Source organism: Mauremys mutica, unplaced genomic scaffold, assembly GCF_020497125.1.
Source record: "Mauremys mutica isolate MM-2020 ecotype Southern unplaced genomic scaffold, ASM2049712v1 Super-Scaffold_100290, whole genome shotgun sequence".
Lineage (NCBI taxonomy): Eukaryota > Metazoa > Chordata > Testudines > Geoemydidae > Mauremys > Mauremys mutica.
The window spans coordinates 515,955-534,748 of NW_025423305.1; the positions used below are offsets into that span (position 1 = coordinate 515,955).

At 51.3% G+C, this 18,794-nt stretch overlaps 1 non-coding gene across 1 annotated transcript; it reads right to left on the reverse strand.

The window, feature by feature from the left end:
• Positions 1-14,531: 14,531 nt before the first annotated feature.
• On the reverse strand, positions 14,532-14,604 carry TRNAF-GAA. The gene has a single exon. It is a non-coding gene; the product is annotated as a tRNA-Phe (tRNA).
• Positions 14,605-18,794: the final 4,190 nt, after the last annotated feature.

Consider the following 18,794-nt stretch of genomic DNA (forward strand, 5'->3'; position numbering starts at 1 on the left):
TCCTGAGAGGTAAAAGGGAAGTGAGGTAGCAAATGTTAGTTGCAGAAGTGCCATGTGTGCCACAGAAGTTGTGTGCCCCCCCTTGCTCTGGTCCAAGAGTCCAGTATTTGTATAAACCCACCCACTGACCTGGGACTCACAATCTCGCTCTGCTAACTCTTCCATAAAAACTTTTCTGCCAGGTTCTCATTCAGCACTATATTCCTACCAACTTCAGCTTTTAAGTACCATCAGAGACCACCTGCTTCAGTATAACTAAAATTTTTACCTATCTGTCAAAGATTTTAGGTGTATGCTATAACGCATTATTTGTAATAGGATAATAATTAATTCTATTTTTAAACTCAAGAGAGAAAAAAACCATAAAATGTGCATTTAGAGAGTTCAAAAGAATCCCATTGTGCTAAACACACATATTTTTATTTTCAATTTTTCTTAAATTGCTATTCTTTGGAACCCATGTCCCTTGTCTAACGATTTTTATGTAGGTTCAGGTGAGTCCCAAAATCATGAACTGCTAAGTACCGTTCTACTGTCCTTGATTCATATATCCAGGATTACTACACTTTATTTTTCCTGCCCTAATAAGAAAGTGTTTTGGGATCCCACAGCAGCCAAAATCACCATTTGGACAAGCACCCCCATCATGCAATGCGGGGTGGGTGTGATCATGCACATCAGCAACCAAAGGCCTTTATAACACATCACCAACAGATGGCAGGGTAGAGTTCATTCTGACCCTGCCTACATCCTCCCACCAGCCAAGAATTGGTGGTCCTGATAAATCACACTCCCTATTATACCAGCTCATTGGTATTGAATGCTGAAGTTATGGCTAGCAAAAGTAGCCACCCATCTCTGCCCTGTAGCATCCAGCTTAGCCCTTGTTAACACATAAGTCAGTGGATTGTTCTCTGTCCATACCTGAAACTGAGCACCAGACAAGTAGTCTCAAAATTTCTCAATGATGGCCCATTTCAAGACCAAGAACTGCAGCTGGTGGATGGGATGGTGAGTTTCACTATCAGACAGTCCTCAGTTGGCAAAGGCCACAGATTTACATTTACCTTCCACTTCCTGGTAGGAGAGTGCTCCCAGACCCTCCAAACTGGCATCAGCATGCAGGATACTGTTTGTTTGGTCAGCAAGGACTAGGACTGGCACATGAATCAGGCAAATAATGATTTCCTGTAAAGCCCTGTCTCATCTATCATCCCACCATGTCCCCAATGGAGAGGAGAGGAGCCCCTCCCCTGTCCCAGGCCAGGCACATAGGCGGCAGGTTTGTATAATTTTTGGTGGGGCCCAAAATGGTGGGCCCCCCCTGCTCCCGCCTTGTAAGCCGATATAAAATGAAGCTACAACGCGTCAGTGTCACAAGATTACAAGGGTCAATTAAAAGTGGAATGTCAGAAGCAGCACTTGCCTACTTCAATATACAGTATTATATTTTGTTGCACCTGTTGTGATGAAGTGGGAATGTTCTTAATATTTTCTCTGAATACTGAGTGGGTGCCTCAGTTTCCCCTGCAAGATGCCAACTGAAGGTGTTGGGGACAAAGAGATCAGGTGGCCTCCTTGTTTGGAAGAGGCACAGATGCCAGAGGAGGGAGTGTCAGTTTGGAGCTGGCTGGGGAAATGGGGAGAGACCCAGAACTTGGTTCTGGGCTCCCCACCCCCCAAGATGGACCTGACAGAGGGGTTCTGTTTTTTGTACCAACAAGCTCTGTTTAAACTGTGTTCCCGTCATCTAATAAACCTTCTGTTTTACTGTCTGGCTGAGAGTCACATCTGACTGTGGAGTTGGGGTGCAGGGACCTCTGGTTGCCCCAGGACCCGCCTGGGCAGACTCGCTGTGGAAAGTGCATGGTGTGGAAGGGCTGAATGCTCCGAGGTCAGACCCAGGAAGATGAAGCTTCTTGCCCTGGAGACAGTCTGCTCAGAGAGAGGAGGCTCCCCCAGAGTCCTGACTGGCTTTGTATGGAGTTGTTCCAAAGCATCACAGCATCCCCTTCCACACCGTGCACTTCCCAGAAGTCCACACAGGCACTGACACTCGATCCTCTGCCTTGGTCTCTTTTCCAGGCATTAGGAGGCCACCCGATCTCTCTGTTCTCCAACACTTTCAGTTGGCACCTTGCAGGAGAGTGGTCCAGGCCATCAGTTACCAGGAGACAGGGTTTCAGCCATTCTCTGTGCAGACAGCTCACACTATCCCTCTAGGGCTCTACAACAATCACACCCCCTTATCCTACCATCTAGATCCTTGAGTAATGCAGAGAGGAAACTGAAGCACCCGCACAGTATTCAGAGAAAACATTCCCACTTTGTAACACCTGTATACGACTAGTTATATACTTTAAAGGGGTGTAAAATAGTCAAGTATCGTGCTAAACAAAATGATACTCCAAACTGACCACCAAATTTAAGTTGCATGTTTTTCCCCTCAGGTGAGGGATCTGGGGTGGGGCTGGGGAATGAGGGGTTCACAGTGCAGGAGCATGCTCGGTGCTGGGGGTGCAGGCTTTGGGGTGGGGCAGGGCTGAGGATGAGGAACTTGGGGTGCAGACAGGCTGCCCCAGGGCTAGGGCCAGAGAGGACTCCCCATCACCACCACTGGCAGCAGCAAGCTCCAGGGGAGGGACCCCTCCTCTCCCCCCCAGCCCCCCACAGCACACTCACTCTGCACCACAGTCACTGCACATGCTCCTAGGGCCCCTCTCAGGTCCAGAAAGCTCACTCCCCTCCCCTATGATGGGTACTGGGGGGGGGGTTGCCATCACAGGTGGCCTTCCGTGTTGCTGCCCCTCACCATAACTTCACTGTGGATGGGGGATGGGGCTGCCCCTTGCCCAGCATGGGGCAGAAGTGGGGTCTGCAGGGTGGTGGCTATGGGGTGGGGGAGCAGGGTGTCATAAAATTCACCCAAGCCCCAGCTGCTCAGATCTAGGAAGCCTCCCTCTCCCATCCCTCCTGTGGCGGGTGGGTTGGTGGGTGCTGGGGGAGAGGGCATTGCCTTCACATGTGGCTTCCTGCCTCCCCTGTGCAGCCTGCTGCCCCTCACTATAGCTTCACTGGGGGATGGTGGGAGGGGATGGCATGGGGCTGCCCCTTCCCCAGCATTGGGCAGGAGTGGGGGCTGGGGCAGGGGGGGAATCATAGGGTCAAACACTCACGGAAGCCCCAGCAGCTGCTAAGGTGAGTGATGTCCGTCTCCTGGCCGGAAGTCCCCTTCGTGTCTCCTACAGGTAGGGGCAGGGGAGGGGAGCACTGCCAACCCAGAGCCCTCTGATTCCCAGCCGCAGCTGAGATTTAAAGGGCTCTGGTCTCCCCACGGCTGCGGGCAGCCCAGAGCCCTCTGATTCCTGGCCGCGGCTGAGATTTAAAGAGCTCTGGGCTCCACGCGGCTGTGGGCAACCCAGAGCCCTCTGATTCCCGGCCGTGGCTGGGATTTAAAGGGCTCTGGGCTCCCCACCGCTGCAGGCAGCCCAGAGCCTTTTAATTCCCAGCCGCGGCTGGGATTTAAAGGGCTCTGGGCTCCCCGCAGCTGCGGGCAACCCAGAGCACTCTGATTCCTGGCTGCCGCTGGGATTTAAAGGGGCGAAACCTATCTCCAAATATTGGTGGAGCAGAGCACCTGACTGTGAATATTCCTGGGGCTTTAGCCCCAGGAGCCCATATAAGTTGGCGCCCATGGCCAGGCATACCAGATCTGTGGGGGCAGATGTCCATGGCTCAGCCCAGGAGAGCTGGAGTTGCTGGGGAGAGAAGTTCCTTTCTCAGTCCAAGCCCACCAGCGTTGATGTTGCAGTGGGGGAGAGGTATTTCTCATCTGGTTTTTAGATGTTCTGATGAGAAGGAGCAGGTGGAAGATTTTTCTTCTTGTATTTCAAACTCTTCTCCCCCGCCCACTTTCTGCTCTAGCCTGATATCTTTCTCCTTTCTCCAGGACCATCCTTAGCCATAGGCAGCTGCTTAGAGCACCACTTGGTCTGGGGGCACCGCTCTGCCGGGAGCCTGGACAGATAGGAAGCAGTGGAGCATGTAAGAGCAGGGCTGCTGGGTCCTAGAGAGAGCTGAATGCAGCACAGTCTGAGGGAGGGGATTGGCTGCTCGGGTCTCTGGGAAGGGGAGGGGGTTGGGGTTGGGGAAGGAGCTCATCTGTGAGTGTGACTCTTTCCCCCGGCTGAGGTGAGGTGAGGCAGGCTCTGCGGCTCTGGAACCAGTATCCTTGTCCCCCATAGCATCCATTCTTCTCCCGCCCGCCCCATGGAGCACCCCCTCCTTTCTCCCCCTCCCCAGGAGCATCCCTCTCTCTCCCCTCCCTCCCCTCCGCCAGGGCTGGGTTGGGTGAGGTGCTGGGGGGTAGGTGGGGGGAGGAGGCTGGCTGCCTGCTGAGGAATGAAAGGGAAAGTAAGGGCTTGGCTACACTTACAAATTTGCAGCGCTGCAGCAGGGTGTGAAAACACACCCTCTCCAGCGCTGCAAATTGCGGTGCTGCAAAGCGCCAGTGTGGTCAAAGCCCCAGCGCTGTCCGTTATTCCCCACAGGGAGGTGGAGTATGGACAGCGCTGGGAGAGCTCTCTCCCAGCGCTGGCACTTTGACTACACTTAACACTTCAAAGCGCTGCCGCGGCAGTGCTACCGCGGCAGCGCTTTGAAGTGCTAAGTGTAGCCACAGCCTCACTCACTTCCTCGGCAGTGAGCCAGGATTGGAATGTCACACAGGGCTGGGTTGGGGTTAGCCAGATGTGTGAAAAATCAGGACAGGGGGTTGGGGTAGGGTGAGCAGATATCCCTATTTTATAGGGCCAGTCCCAATTTTGGGGTCTTTTTCTTATATAGGCCCCTTTTACCCCCCCCCCCCACCTCCTGTCCTGATTTTTCACACTTGCTGTCTGGTCACTCTAGGTGGGGGTAATTGGTGCCTATATAAGACAAAGCCCCAAATATCGGGACTAGCCCTATAAAATCAGGACATCTGGATCTGGTCACCCTATCTGGGGAGCTCCTCTCCCCCGGGCTGGCAGCTGCCAGCGATCCATCTCATCCTGGGGGAGCTGCACAGGGCAGGATGAGCTGCTGTGGCTCCATGGGTGACCTGTCCCTGAGATCAGATGCTGTGCTAACTTCACCATGGTCCGTAAGGCTGGTGGTGGTGCCCATTGGCGTGTGATTGGACCTGAGGGTTTGCTGCTGATGATGCCACTCTGCACCCCAAGAGGTGGATTTTGGGGTCTACTGCAGCTGTTGGACCAGCAGGCTGGGAGTGAGCCAAGCATGAAAGCAGTACTGTGTTGCCATTTAGGTTGTCATTTAACAACTTTGTTTGCCAAAAATTCTTGCTAACAATCCTGAATCCAATTTCAATATTTTTTTTAAAAAAAATCAATATCTTAGCCAAAAACAGAAAATTAAGTTGTTGACAATTATTAGTGACAGGTTTGGTTTGAGGCAGGGAGTGGGCCAGTTTTCATCAGAGAAACAAAAAATGTTGACTGACTTTCCTATAGCCTGTTACTCCTGATAAGAGCCCTCCAGCAACTGTAATATGCTCATCTCCTTACTAGTGTATAGAGCAGAGGTCGGCAACCTACGGCACACGCGCCAAAGGTGGCAGGTGAGCTGGCCGGCTGAACCACTCAACCTGCTGTCAGCCTGGTTTCCATTCATTCAGCCGGCAGCGGGCTGAGTGGGCTGGTGGCGGGCTGAGCAGGGCAGGTGGAGGGGTTCTGGCTGCCGGCCCCTTGCCAGTCAGGAGCCCAGCCGCCGGCCCCTGTCTGCCTCCTGCAAGCCTGGGTGAGCAGAATCCCTGGCTAGTAGCGGGCTGAGGGGGGTTGGCGGCCGGGATCCTGGCTGGCAGGAGTTGGTGGTCAGAACCCCAGACCAGCAGCAGGCTGAGCAGGGCCTGGGATCCTTGTCTAGGGTTCCAGCCACCAGTCCCGCTCAGCCCGCTGCTGGTCTGGGGTTCCATTTACTCAGCTGGCAGTGGCTTGAGCAGGACCTCAGATAATAACAATAGTTTATTTATATAATATAGAGATAGAGAGAGACCTTCTACAAACGTTAAAATGTATTACTGGCATGAGAAACTTTAAATTACAGTGAACTTAGCACACCACTTCTGAAAGGTTGCCGACCCCTGGTATAGACTCACCATATCTTGTACTAAGATTCTCCTGCTTTTTTTTTTCCTGTGAGTCAGTATAGCTTTTGCCAGCCCAGAAGTTGGGCAGCCAATGTTTTACGTTTTCACAATGTTTTCTCCAACTTTCATAAAGTAATTACATAGTTAATATGAGTTAAAAAGGCCAGGGACACTTCCTTGTGAAGAATCTGTACAGCAGCTCATGCTAGAGCTGTGAAAATGTCAGTTTTTGATGGAACTTTAGAGGCAGTGATTTATCATGTATTTTATCATGTGAATGTGCTGCTATTGCTAATGTCTTTCCAAACAAAATAAGGCACAATAGGACTTCTGTAACATTTCTGTGCTACCTTAATCTAGATGAGATGATTCTGTGCTAACTTCATTTTGGTCACTTTGTGCTTTACCTAGCAGTAAAACTAGGGTTATATTTTCCCACTGTTTGGAGACCCAGCTTATTAAACTGATTTTGCAGCCAAAAAAGCCATAAAGATTGCTTTTAATTAAAAACAAATCTTTGTTTCAATACCTCTTCATATAAATTTCCAATAAAATTTTGACAAAATTAAAAAAATTATACTATTTGCATCATTCTGTCAAATCAGAATTTTTTCTATAGTGCTACTTCTTTAGTGCTAGTGCATCAGCATTACAATGTGCTTAATTAAGTTAAACTGGTTTTAATAACGTGAATGTGGCAAGTTTTCCAATACTGTATGCTTATATTTGTGTTGCTAAGAGCAGATCAGGCACAGGGGCTCCAGTTTAATAATCTCGCCTAGGGCACTATAAATCCTAAAGACGGCCCTGCATGCCTCAATTCTCTTTTTCCTGGCCTTGTTCCAGAGCCCTCACAGCCCAATTCTCTGCCTTAACGTTGAGCCCTCTACTGCACCCTGAACCTCTCATTCCAACCCCGCCCCAAAGCCTGCACCTCCTAGCCAGTGCTCTCATCCCCCTGCACTCCAACTCTCTGTCCCATGCAGCCTGATTTAGGGTGTACTAATAATATTAATTTGGAAAATATGATGAAAATTTAATTTATTAGCTTACATTTTATTTAATTTAATTGAGTTATAAAGTTACAGTTGCATTACTGCTATTCAAAAGATACATATGGCATTGTATGCAACAAAGTTTTGGTTAATATATTCACACCCTTCCTTGATAACCTGGTGGTAAGAGACACAGGACCAGCCTTGCAGTTCAGATTTCTCAATTATTGAGTGAAAGATGCAGTGCTTAGAAAAAGCTAATGTTACTTTGGGTTTACTTGAATAAATTAAACTTAAAATCAAAACCTAATAAACAAAGAATAAAAACGTAGGGAAACCGAGATTAGCCGAGTTACTGTGAAACTTAAAGTTTAAGAACAAGTACAGCCTACTGTTAGTAGATAGAGAGAGAGTGGAGGAAGTAAGACAGACTGATAGAGCGACGTGCTCTAGCGAGGTGGGTTACCTTTTTTTATAGGGCACAAGTGCCGGAAATCCTTCCTCCTATGCCCAAATTTCATTCCTTACCCACAAAACATTAGGGTACGCTTACTTCATAGGCTAGTATGTTTGTGCGTGTTGATGACATGTACCTAAGTTCCCTTGTGGTGTACCTGTTAATTCTGTGGGTACAACACTGAAAAACCCCTTATGCCATTCTCCATTGTCGATTGGTCTAGGTAAAGGTCTTAGACAGGCGTGGGTACTTCTCTATTTAAGTAACAAGATAAAGGTCAAGTTTCCTTTCTGAGTAAAAGGTCACAATATAGGTATGCTATCTTTGCCTTAGCTTAACATACAGGATATGGCCTGTAGGTCCTCATAAGTCATGTGCCCCAGCCCCCTAATCATTTTTATTGCCCTCTGCTGGACTCTCTCCAGTTTGTCCACATCCCTTCTCATGTGGGTCCCAACCCCAAAAGTACTCACATTTCACCCCAATGGCTCCAAAATGTATATAGGGTGCTGCCATGGTCAAGTCACTCCCGAGCTCTCCAGTGGAGCCTGCTGGCAGAGAACAAGGTGAAAATTAGCCAGGACGTTGCTCAGTCAAATCCCTCTGCTCCCAGCAGGTGGTATCGGAAAGCTCCAAGATGGTTCACTTCCTTTTCTCTCATCAGCTTCAGGCCCCAGGGTTACAAATGCACAAACCAGTTGGGAGTCTCCCCTGGGCTCAGGGTGTGGGGCTGTTCTGAGGGGACGGACTTGCACACTTGGGATATTAGTGCAAAGATACAATTTCAATTTCTCATACAGAAATCTGAGGGCAATTTATATTTAGTAAAAATCTTATTTAGTGAAAGGAAAGCTGCAGTGACAGCCTGGTTACTGGGGTGCAAAACACTTTCCTCCTGGGAGAAACAAGAAGTTAGAATTAGAAATTTACATCGTTTGTTCCAGTTTTGCTTCTGTGTAGGCTTGTTTCAGGTTGTGACTGTTTTGGTTTATTAGGTTGTTTTGTTTTTTTAAGTTGGAATGGAGCTTTTAATTGACATTTGCTGGATTCAAATGGCTGACCTACAACACCAGTTTTGACATTGTTCTGCATATTTTATACAGATTTGGCCAGTATTCAAGGATTCGATTCCTTTATAGGAGGTTTTCGTGGTCAGGCTTATTTATTTTATGTTATTTTATCATCCTGCTGTAGCACACCTTTTTGAAAAATGTTGAAATTATTAATTTATGGTATTTGTTAGTTTTTATTTTTAAAAACAAAGTTTTTCTTAGTGTTTGGGTTTTAAATTAAGCATTGTTTTTGGTTTCAATTTTTTATTTTGGCTTTGGTTATTGATGGGATCTTTAAGAACTTTGGATTTAAATAATATTTTACCTCAAGGTTCCAAAGACACAGACAAGACTTTCATCTCGAGGCCAAAAGATCAAAAACATCAAGACACTTGATCACGGCCTTGGATAGGCCAAGAGACTACTCACACTTGATCTGAGCCACGAGGCTTTGGACAGCTTTAGATTATTTAAAGTAAACCCTGTTTACTATTTTATTTTAATAAAGGTTGTATTGCTCTAACCCCTGGCCTTTAACTGAGAAGGAGCAGAGGCATGGGAGGCATGGCCCCCCCATGAAAGGTGGGGCCAGGTGATGGGGAGCACAGCCCCCCAATTTTTTTTAATCTAGCCCACCTCAGTCCCCCACCAAATGAGAAGAGTCTGATGCCACCTGCTGGTCACTGGCTGTCACTGCTGCTCCATGGGAAACATGCTCTGTGCATTACCCAGATTGGTGGGAAACACACTCTGTGCCTTACCGTGACTGGTCCGTGGGGGGTCACTGCTCCTAGAAGGCAGACACACGCTGTGCATTATGCCACCTGGCCACTGGGTGTCACTGCTGTCTCAAGGGAAACACCTTCTGTGTGTTACCCTGAATGACCACGAGGTGTCACTGCTGCTCCAAGGGAAACATGCTCTGTGTGTTACCCTGATTAGCCACTGGGTGTCACTGCTGCGCCAACGGAGACACCTTCTGTGCATTACTCTGACTGCCCACTGGGTGTCACTGCTGCACCAAGGGAGACATAAGAACGGCCAGACTGGTTCAGATGCAAAGTCCATCTAGCCCAGTATCCTCCTGTCTTCTGCCAGTGGCCAGTGCCAGGGGCCCCAGAGGGAATGAACAGAGCAGGGAATCATCAAGTGATCCATCCCCTGCCGCCCATTCCCAGCTTCTGGCAAACAGAGGCTACAGGCACCATCCCTGCCCAGCCTGGCTAATAGCCCTTGATGGACCTGTCCTCTGTTCATTTATCTAGTTCTTTTTTTGAACCCTGTTATAGTCTTGGCCTTCACAACAGCCTCTGGCAAGGAGTTCCACAGGTTGACTATGCAACTGCCCTGAGTTTACCCCCCCCCACACACACACCCCGTGTTGCATATGGAAAAGAGGATGAGGATGAGGAGAGCCATGATGTGTCTGTCACTAGCTGGTGCCTCAGTTTCCTCTAGGCAGCAGTGCTGCAGGCTCCTTTGGTCAGTGCCCATGCAGCTGTGTCGGGGGAAGGGGGAGTAGAGGCTCATGCTCCCCAGCCCCACGCCCCTCCCCCAACAGCTGGGGAATCCAGGCCAAATGTAACCATGGTAGCTGGGTTGGGATTAGCCTGGGCCGGGGTAGGGCTGGGGAGGAATTGCTGGGGAGACAGATGCACCCGCTGTGAGGGGAGATCCTCCCATTCCCTGCCAACCCCCCTCACTCCTTGCAGCACGGCACCCCCTAGCACTTCTTACTCTTTCGTGGGGGTGTTTGCTGCCTGCTTCTCCCTTAGCATCATCTCTCCCCACCCTGGGGCACTGGTGTCACCCGTCCTGTGCAAACAGGCAGCCCATGGTGTGCCCCGTGGCACTGCCCTGCAATGGGGGGGGCAGCTGTTGGATGGAATATGGGGATGGGCAAGGCTGGGGACCAGGACTCCTGGGTTCTCCCCCCAACTCTGGGAGGAGAGGGGAGGAGGGTTAGTGGGTAGAGTGAGGGAGGGGCAGGGCTCCTGCTTTTTCTGCTTTTCTCCACCTCCTGCAGCTGCCTTGGTCCTTTCAGTGCATTTCCTGTTCCAAATTCATTTGCTGACTTGTGTAACCCACCCCAGAGGTAGCTGCATCTCAGTGTTGGGTGAGGCACCCTTGGCTGCATCACCTCCTAACCGCGTCTCTCTCCCCCTGCAGGTGACCCTGCAGCACTCGGCAAACATCCGCAAGATCGTGGGGCGCTTTGAGCATTGGGCAGGCAGGGGCCAGGCGCCCAGCCCCCCCAAAGAATGGGACCCAGCCCCCCCTACTTTTTACAGGGATTAAAGAGGGGCAAAGGGGGGCAAATCAGAGGAGGGGGGTGGCCAGGGTCTGAGCAGGGGGTGGAAATTGACTGGTCAGGGGGTCAAGCAGCCAGAGGCAGAGTTAGGAGAGGGGCTGAAGGGCAAAGTCAGGGAGGGGGGAAGGAGCCGGAGTTCAGCCCAGGGGGAGGCGCTGCCAGAGGGTTAAACCCCGGCACAGGCAGGGGCAGAGAGGTAACAGTTACCCCGGGGGGGCTGAGACTCCAGTGTTTGCAAAAACAGGGTGGGGGGAGCGGAGGGGCTTTTCTATTTCCCCTCCCACAGGCAGCACCTCTCAGCATGGGCTTCCCAGGGCTGGGCTCTTAAAGGCACAGGAATCCCACTGCCTAGACACTGCAGCTCCTCTCTGATGTAACCTACTGAGGTGCTGCAGTAGGAGACTCAGTTCAGTGAAACCGGCATTTCCTATACGCCCCCAGCCAGGGGGCTGTGCACCCCCTCCCCCGAATTTCCCCAACACCCCCCCAGTGGTCAGGTAGTTACTTGCAGCGCTGCCAATGTTGTCATTGGTTGCAAATTTGAATGGAAATTGAAACGTTAACACACACTTTAAAAGCAGATACAACCTATGAAAAATACTTGTACCTGAGAAAGTAAAATAGGTTTGAAAAGTCTGGACAAAACCGGGTTTCCTCACCCAGCTGTTGTGTTTGCTGACAATGTCAGTGCATTGGCTTCGGCAATGTTGGCCAACCTCAGAATTTCAAATGATGATTTGGAAACAAGGTGTGAATGAGCTCTCTCCTGACAGCTAGTGATGAGCCAGGGTTTGGGGGAGGCTTTGGGACCAGACTGTATTTACATGAACTCACCTACTCTGCCACGGTGTCCAGCAGACAGAACTGGGCCGCCTCTGCTCTAGGTGCCCGGCGGAGGAGGGAAGGTGTGTGGGGCTCCAGCCTGGGACTCTTCCTCCCTCCTGCCAAGCCCTGACTATCAATCCCGGCCCTGACGCTCCTTTCTTCAAGCACCATGTGGGCCCCAGGAAAAGTGTGGAAGGAAGCACCAAGGCCAAACTTGTGGGCATCAGGTGAAGCAGCAAGAATCCCAACCACCAGGGTAACACGTTCTAGAGCCCTAACCCATTGTGGCCATCCCAACCAGAGACCTGGCTCTAGGAAGTGTGAGTCACCCAGCAGGAGGGGAAAGACTGGCTCTTGCAGAAGTGGAGACAGAGAAATTGAGCAGTGGGAGCTCCAGGGCTTTACCACAAGCCAACACAAGGCCCCACTAAGAGTTGACCTCAGATTGTAGGATTCAGAGTCCTGAGTGCTGCCCATTACACCATGGGACCAGCTTGTGCTGCCTTCTCTGCACATCGGTGACCCTCATGGGGCTGGCTTGTGTAAGGGGCTCTTGGCCCTTTACTAAAACTTAGTGTGTGTGTGTGGGGGGGGGGTGGTTGGCTAGTTCCCAGCACCAATATAAGGGGGAAGGGCTAATGGGAAATCAGGACCCTGAGACTGACAGTCACCAGGGGCAACGGGGAGAGGCCAAACCTCCACGTTAGCTGCACTGACAGGCCAGGCAGTGTAATGAGGGAGTCACCAGGCCAGGGGGTCCCATCCTCCGTGGGAGCTGGAACTGCCTGGGCCAGAGTGGGGTGGAGCTAAGGAGAGAGCAGGAGCCCGAGAAGAGCCGGGGAGCAGAGCTGCGCAGGTGTAGTGCCAGAAAAAGCTCCCTTTAGGACTTTGCTGCCTGCAACCGTTACTGAGTCCTGAGGTTGTTCTTATTTGCTGACTTGTCCTAATTGGCTAAAACTTGACAGTGGTTTCTCTAGCAAAGGCCAGTCCCTGGCCCCTTGGTCCAGACATCCTCATTCAGATCAAGCTTCAAGTTGAGAATCATTTCCCATTCCTGCTCTGTGGGAGGGGAGACTTTTAAATGCGCTCTCTGTGCGACTGCACATGGCTAAGCAAAGAGAACAAACCCCCAATCCCCCCTGTGCTTTGGGAGCCAGGTTTGCAGTGGGAATCCTGTAGTTCAGATGACTTCACACCTGGGCATTGGGATTCTTTACCAGTTTCCCTGGCACTGGGGCAGTTTTGTGCTTATAGCTGGGATGGCTGAGTGGTTAAGGTGTTGGAGTTGATATCAAATAGGGTCCCCCTGTGCAGGTTCAAATCCTGCTCACAGCGAGGCCTGTGTTTTAGCCAGTCTCTCACCCAGGCACTACCTCTGTACAACCCCCTGAGACACTCTCAATTCTCTCCCCACCCCAAGTAGGTCCTGTTCTGCTCCTTTCATCAAGATGCCTGGGACACCACCTCACACTGTGTCCCTGGGGTGTCAGGCAAACTCTCAGCACCTGAAATCTCTGCCACTCACCTAGTACCCCATAGATTAGCCATGCTGATGTGCTCTCCTTCATGTAAATCTGGTCAGTGCGACTCCTGGCCTGTCCCCACAGAAAGGTGAACCCCCTCTGTGGCTGCTGTGAGCTCGGGTCAGAGGACTAGGAGGCTGTGACGAAGTGGGACTGTTCCTACTGGGGGCTGGGAATGCTGGGTGCAGGCCTCTAAGTATCTAGCAAAGCAGAAGGCCGAATGCCTGACACTCTGTATCCTAGCAACTGATGGCCGGGCCCCTCCCTGCAAAGGTGCATCTAAAGGTGTTGGAGACAAAGGGGTCAGGTGACCTCCTGGCCCGGGAAAGAAGCTGAGCAGAGAGGAGGGGCCGGAGGGGGTTGGGAAGACTGGGGCTGGCTGGGGAAAGAGGGGAAGCAGAGAGAGAGGGCTCTGATCCCCGATGGGGGTTATGGGGCTCCAAGATGGATCTAACAGGGGGGATCCTGTTATCTGTGCCTGCAAGACCTGTGTTGGACTGTGTTCCTGTCGTCTAAATAAACCTTCTGCTTTACTGGCTGGCTGAGAGTCCTGGTGAATCGGCAGGGAGCCCGGGGGTGCAGGGCCTGACTCCCCTACACTCCGTGACAGAGGCTACTGCCCACCCCCCACTGGTACCGTTAAGGAGAAACATGTCCTCTAAGACAACCTCGCTACAGACCTGCGCCAGGTAGTGCTCATTGTAAAAACGTTTCCTCTGACTGTCAAGAAAACAGGACCAGCGGTTCTCAGGCCGGCTGAGACAATTAAAATCCACCCCAACACCAAACACTGTGTGGTCCAGAGGAAGGGAGCCAGTTCCTACCATAGATCTTTCCTTTCACACCTTAACATCAAGTGCCTCCTCTTGGGCCTCTGAATCCCTGCCACATTCCAGGTGCCAGATGCCCCTTCCCCAGTACTGTCGTCACTCAGCTTTGCAGAGGAGCTTTCCTCCCAAGTCCCTGCCCCCTCTGGCACCATCTCGGAGGGCCGTCCTGCCTCACTCTGTTCCTGCCATTTTGGGTCAACAAATAAGTCATGTGGGAAAGACAGCTCCCATCTCTCATTGTTATAGATCAGGTGGGCCAACTAGGGGGAGAAGCCCATGCTCTCTGTTGTCCTGCTGGGGAAGCTCAGAATCAGGTACCTGCCTCAGATAAAGGTGCTGCTGCCCTCCCAGAGAACAAGCCCCCCGTGCACAAAGAAGGATCAAAAGGCCTGCCAAAGCCTGGGATTGAACCAGGGACCTTTAGATCTTCAGTCTAACGCTCTCCCAACTGAGCTACTTTAGCAGCTGTATAGAAATATTTTGGCCTGTTGCTTCTCCATCCAGGAGGTTTTTGCAGCAGTTGCACACAAAAAGGACGTCATTGTGAGCGGCCCATGAAGACAAGACTCGCTTTTGCCTGCCTTGCTCAGCTTGACTTGCTGCCTCACCCCGTTCCTGCCCTAGTGCCCGGGTTGACCTGGTGGTGGAAGGGGACTGGGGGCCAGTGGCGCGGGGAGGAAGTTGAGCTGGACCCTGAGCTAGACTAGACCCTGGCGGTGAGAGTCTGGCCACCACTTGCCGCCCCACCCTGTTGTCCTGGCTTCCCCCACTGGGCGTCGTTTCAAGAGGGAAGTGGGGCTTCTGCCTCCCCTCCCCGATTTTCACACCGCAGAGGAGTGTGAACAGGAAAACAAACGGCTGCTCCACACCCCCACCGGAGGAACCCGACGCCCTTAGCTGCTCCCTCTGCTCCCCCCCAGCCATGCTACTGAGTGGAAGCGTCCTGTGCCCATAACACAGAGGTTGATCAATCAAAACCCTCTTCTGCCAGCATCAGGCCTCCTTCTTCTTACACTGGGCCTGCAAGCGAGGGGGCGGCTGGCACAGCGCCAAGAGTCTAACCTGTGTGGCAGGAGGTGGCTGACGCCCGCAGCCTGCTGGGAAGCTCCCAGAAGTTAATAAGGGACAGAGACTCCTCAATGCCCTTAGTAACAAGGGTTTGGGGGTCACCGAGGCCAGTAAGGGGGTCACTATGTCAGCCTTATAACCCTGGGGTCAGGTCACTGTGCAGCTTTGATCTAGAGCTCAGATCCCAACAACCGACCAGCAGCCCACAGCCTCCCTCTGGGTCTGCCCCACCTGGTTACTCCTTACAAGCCGACCTTACCCCCCTTCCAGCCCTGGATTCACCCCCTAATCATCCTACTGCCACTCAGAGCCACAGCAGTGGAGGTGCTGGAGGAGGGAGGGGTGACTCTAGGGTGGGGTTCTTCTCTAACGATGGCTGGCAGAAAGGTGGTGCTCAGCTCTGTCAGTGACCTGCCCAGTTGCCTCACTGCCAGGGGATGCAGATGTTTCTGAAAGGCGATTAAATGTGAGGAATGTGCAATCCTGAGAGGGAATTTCTGTCACTCTTTTAGGTGCATTTCAGGACTCCAGTGGCTTAATGGGTAAAGCATTGGCTTTCTAAACCAAAGATTGTGGGTTCAAGTCCCGACTGGGGTGAAAAGCTACTTTCTTCTTATATATTGCAAAGAAGCCTTTGTGTTATTTTCACCAAGGAAGCTGGGAGACATTTGAACCCAAAGTACTGGATCTTGGGAGCAATCCCCCAGAAATAGCATCTTCCACTTGACAAATGCTTTCTAGACCCATCAGTAGCAAACACTTAATACTAGTGTTTGTCTGAGAATAGCATGAAGGGGAGTGTTTACTCCAACACCTCAGTGAGTGAAACAGACAGAAAGAGCAAGGCCATCCTAAAAGAGAATGGATCTGTCTGGAGACAAAGCAGAACCTGAGAATGAGCAACAGTGTGAAAAGAAGAGGTTCAAATGTGTGTTAGGTGTTAGTTAGGTTGGTCTGACAAATTTCAAGAAAATACCAATGCTCATAGACTGATGTGGACACTGGCTGCTTCTGATGTTTTACTGAGAGTTCATTGAGAAATAGTTTCTTTAACTAAGTTATGGAATATTGGGTGGGCTATGAAGGCACCATTCCTCCTGCTTTCACCCTTCGAGACAACGCAGCTCCATGGCATGCGGCCAATGCTCATCTTCCAGTCAACTGCTAGAGAAGACAACACAGACAGGGATGGCAGCAGGGCAGACCGGAGCTCCATGGAGATGGTGGGACCAGGTCTCATCAACGGGGAGGTGGCCACCCCACCATGCACAAGGCTGAGCCAGTAAGTGCGGCGTGTGCTCCACGGTGCCCCTACTCCCTGCATGTGGTGGTGGGGGGCAGTTACTGAGTTCGGTTGGTCGGGCAAATTTAGGGCTTGGCTACACTTGCAGATGTAGAGCACTGGGAGTTAAACCACAGCAGGGAAACCGCTGCCGTGTGTTCACACTGACAGCTGCAAGCGCACTGGAGTGGCCACATTAGCAGCTCTGGCAATGCCACAGAGAGCAGTGCACTGTGGTAACTATCCCAGTGTGCAAGTGGCTGCAACGTGCTTTTCAAATGGGGGACGGGGGTGGAGTGTGACAGGGAGTGTGTTGTGTGTACGTGGGGGGAGCGACAGTGTGTTTGGGGGGCTGAGAGTGTGTCAGCATGCTGTCTTGTGTGTTCGAACAGCAGCAGACCCCCACCTCCCCTCATACACACTCACAACAGCAGCAGCATTCCACACTAATGTTTGCTTTGTCCCGGAGCAGATAAGCAGCCGGCTGTCAGAAACGGAGCTTTGAAAGGGGATATCCGCATGCCTGCAGCCGATTTCAAAACAATGACCAGAGTGGGCACTTGACTTCAGGGGATTATGAGATGTTTCCTGAGGCCAAACATAGTGCAGTGGTGCAACACGTCGTCCACACTGATGCCAGGGCGTTTCAGCAGGGCTCAGCGAGCTTTATGCTTCTCATGGAGGTGGATTACCAGGAGCGCTCCAGCTGCAGAGCCCAGGTGCTTCATGTGCCTTGCGAGTGTGGACACCTCAGGAGTTAGGGCACCCGGGGCTGCTTTAATGGGCTCTAACTTGCAAGTGTAGCCAAGTCCCTAGACTATGTCACTTGTGTGACTTACTTGTGCTATTGTAATAAATACAATAGATGTGCAATGGTCAGAAATCGCACCAGCAGAGAAGTATATTGCAGGGAAACTAAGGAAATTAAGAGTTTAAATTATCCTCCACATGTCCCGTGTCCCACTAAAATGAATCCAACCCCCAGGGCACGTGGGCAGAAGTATCGGTGTCAGGATGCTACATTGTTAGCGCAGTAAATGAAGCTGCAAAATAAATGATGTTTAAATGACCTCACTCTATTTTTTACAATCCGGTATTAAGAGGTAATAGATACAGATGGACACCAGGCAGGGTCACTTGGAGGATGAAGCCTTTATGCTTCCATCCCCCACCACTGTCAAGTTTTAGCCAATTAGGACAAGTCAGCAAATAAGAACAACCTCAGGTCTCAGTAACTGCTACAGGTAGCAAAGTCCTACAGGGAGCAGTTTCTGGCACTACACCTGTGCAGCTCTGCTCCCCGGCTCTTCTCGGGCTCCTGCTCTCTCCTTAGCTCCGCCCCACTCTGGCCCAGGCAGTTCCAGCTCCCACGGAGGATGGGACCCCCTGGCCTGGTGATTCCCTCATTACACTGCCTGGCCTATCAGTGCGGCTAACTTGGAGCTTTGGCCTCTCCCCATTGCCCCTGGGGACTGTCAGTCTCAGGGTCCTGATTTTCCATTGGCCCTTTCCCCTTCTGTTGGAACTAGGAACTAACCAACCAAAATGCCCACTAAGTTTTAGTAAGGGGTCAACAGTCCCTTACTCGAGCCGGCCCCTTGAGGGTCACCGATGCACAGAGACAGCAGCATGAGCTAGTCCCATGGTGTAATGTTCCATCGGCATCCTACTAGATTGCCAGCTGCTTTTCAACTGCAGTGCGGAGACTGTTTGTGTGTGGGGAGAGACAGTGAGTGTGTTGGGGGAGAGTGAGTGTGTTTAGGTAGGTAGGAGCGATTCGTTATTATCCCTCCTTGAAAGAGGGAGAAGCTAAGGCAGAGAAAGGAGAATTGACTTGTCTTAGGTCACACAGCCAGTCAGTGACAGAGTTGGGAATAGGACCCAAGAGCCCTGATTTTAAAACTAACCATCGGATCCTGAATTTCAGACATTGAATGACCTGAATAAAGTGCTCTCAGGTGAGCTCCAGACCAACAAGAGTGCACAGAAATTATTCAGCAAGTATTTGAGGAGAACTGCAATGTTAGAGAGAATCATGAACTGCTCAGAGACAATTAATGCAGAGAAGCAGAAAAATTCATCAAACATATAACTGGTTATGACTTATTTCCTTGGTCTTAAAAGAGAACAACAAGGACCTGAGTCTCCTTCCTGTCAATAACCCCCTGCTCAGCCAATCAGGGTAGAGACTGAGGACGGGAGGCTGAGGGTTCTCACCAGAGAGTCCTCCCTGCCTGTGAAGGGTCCGCTGGTCCTGCGACTTCGGTGGACCTCCTGCAGGCAAGCCGCCGAAGGCAACCTGC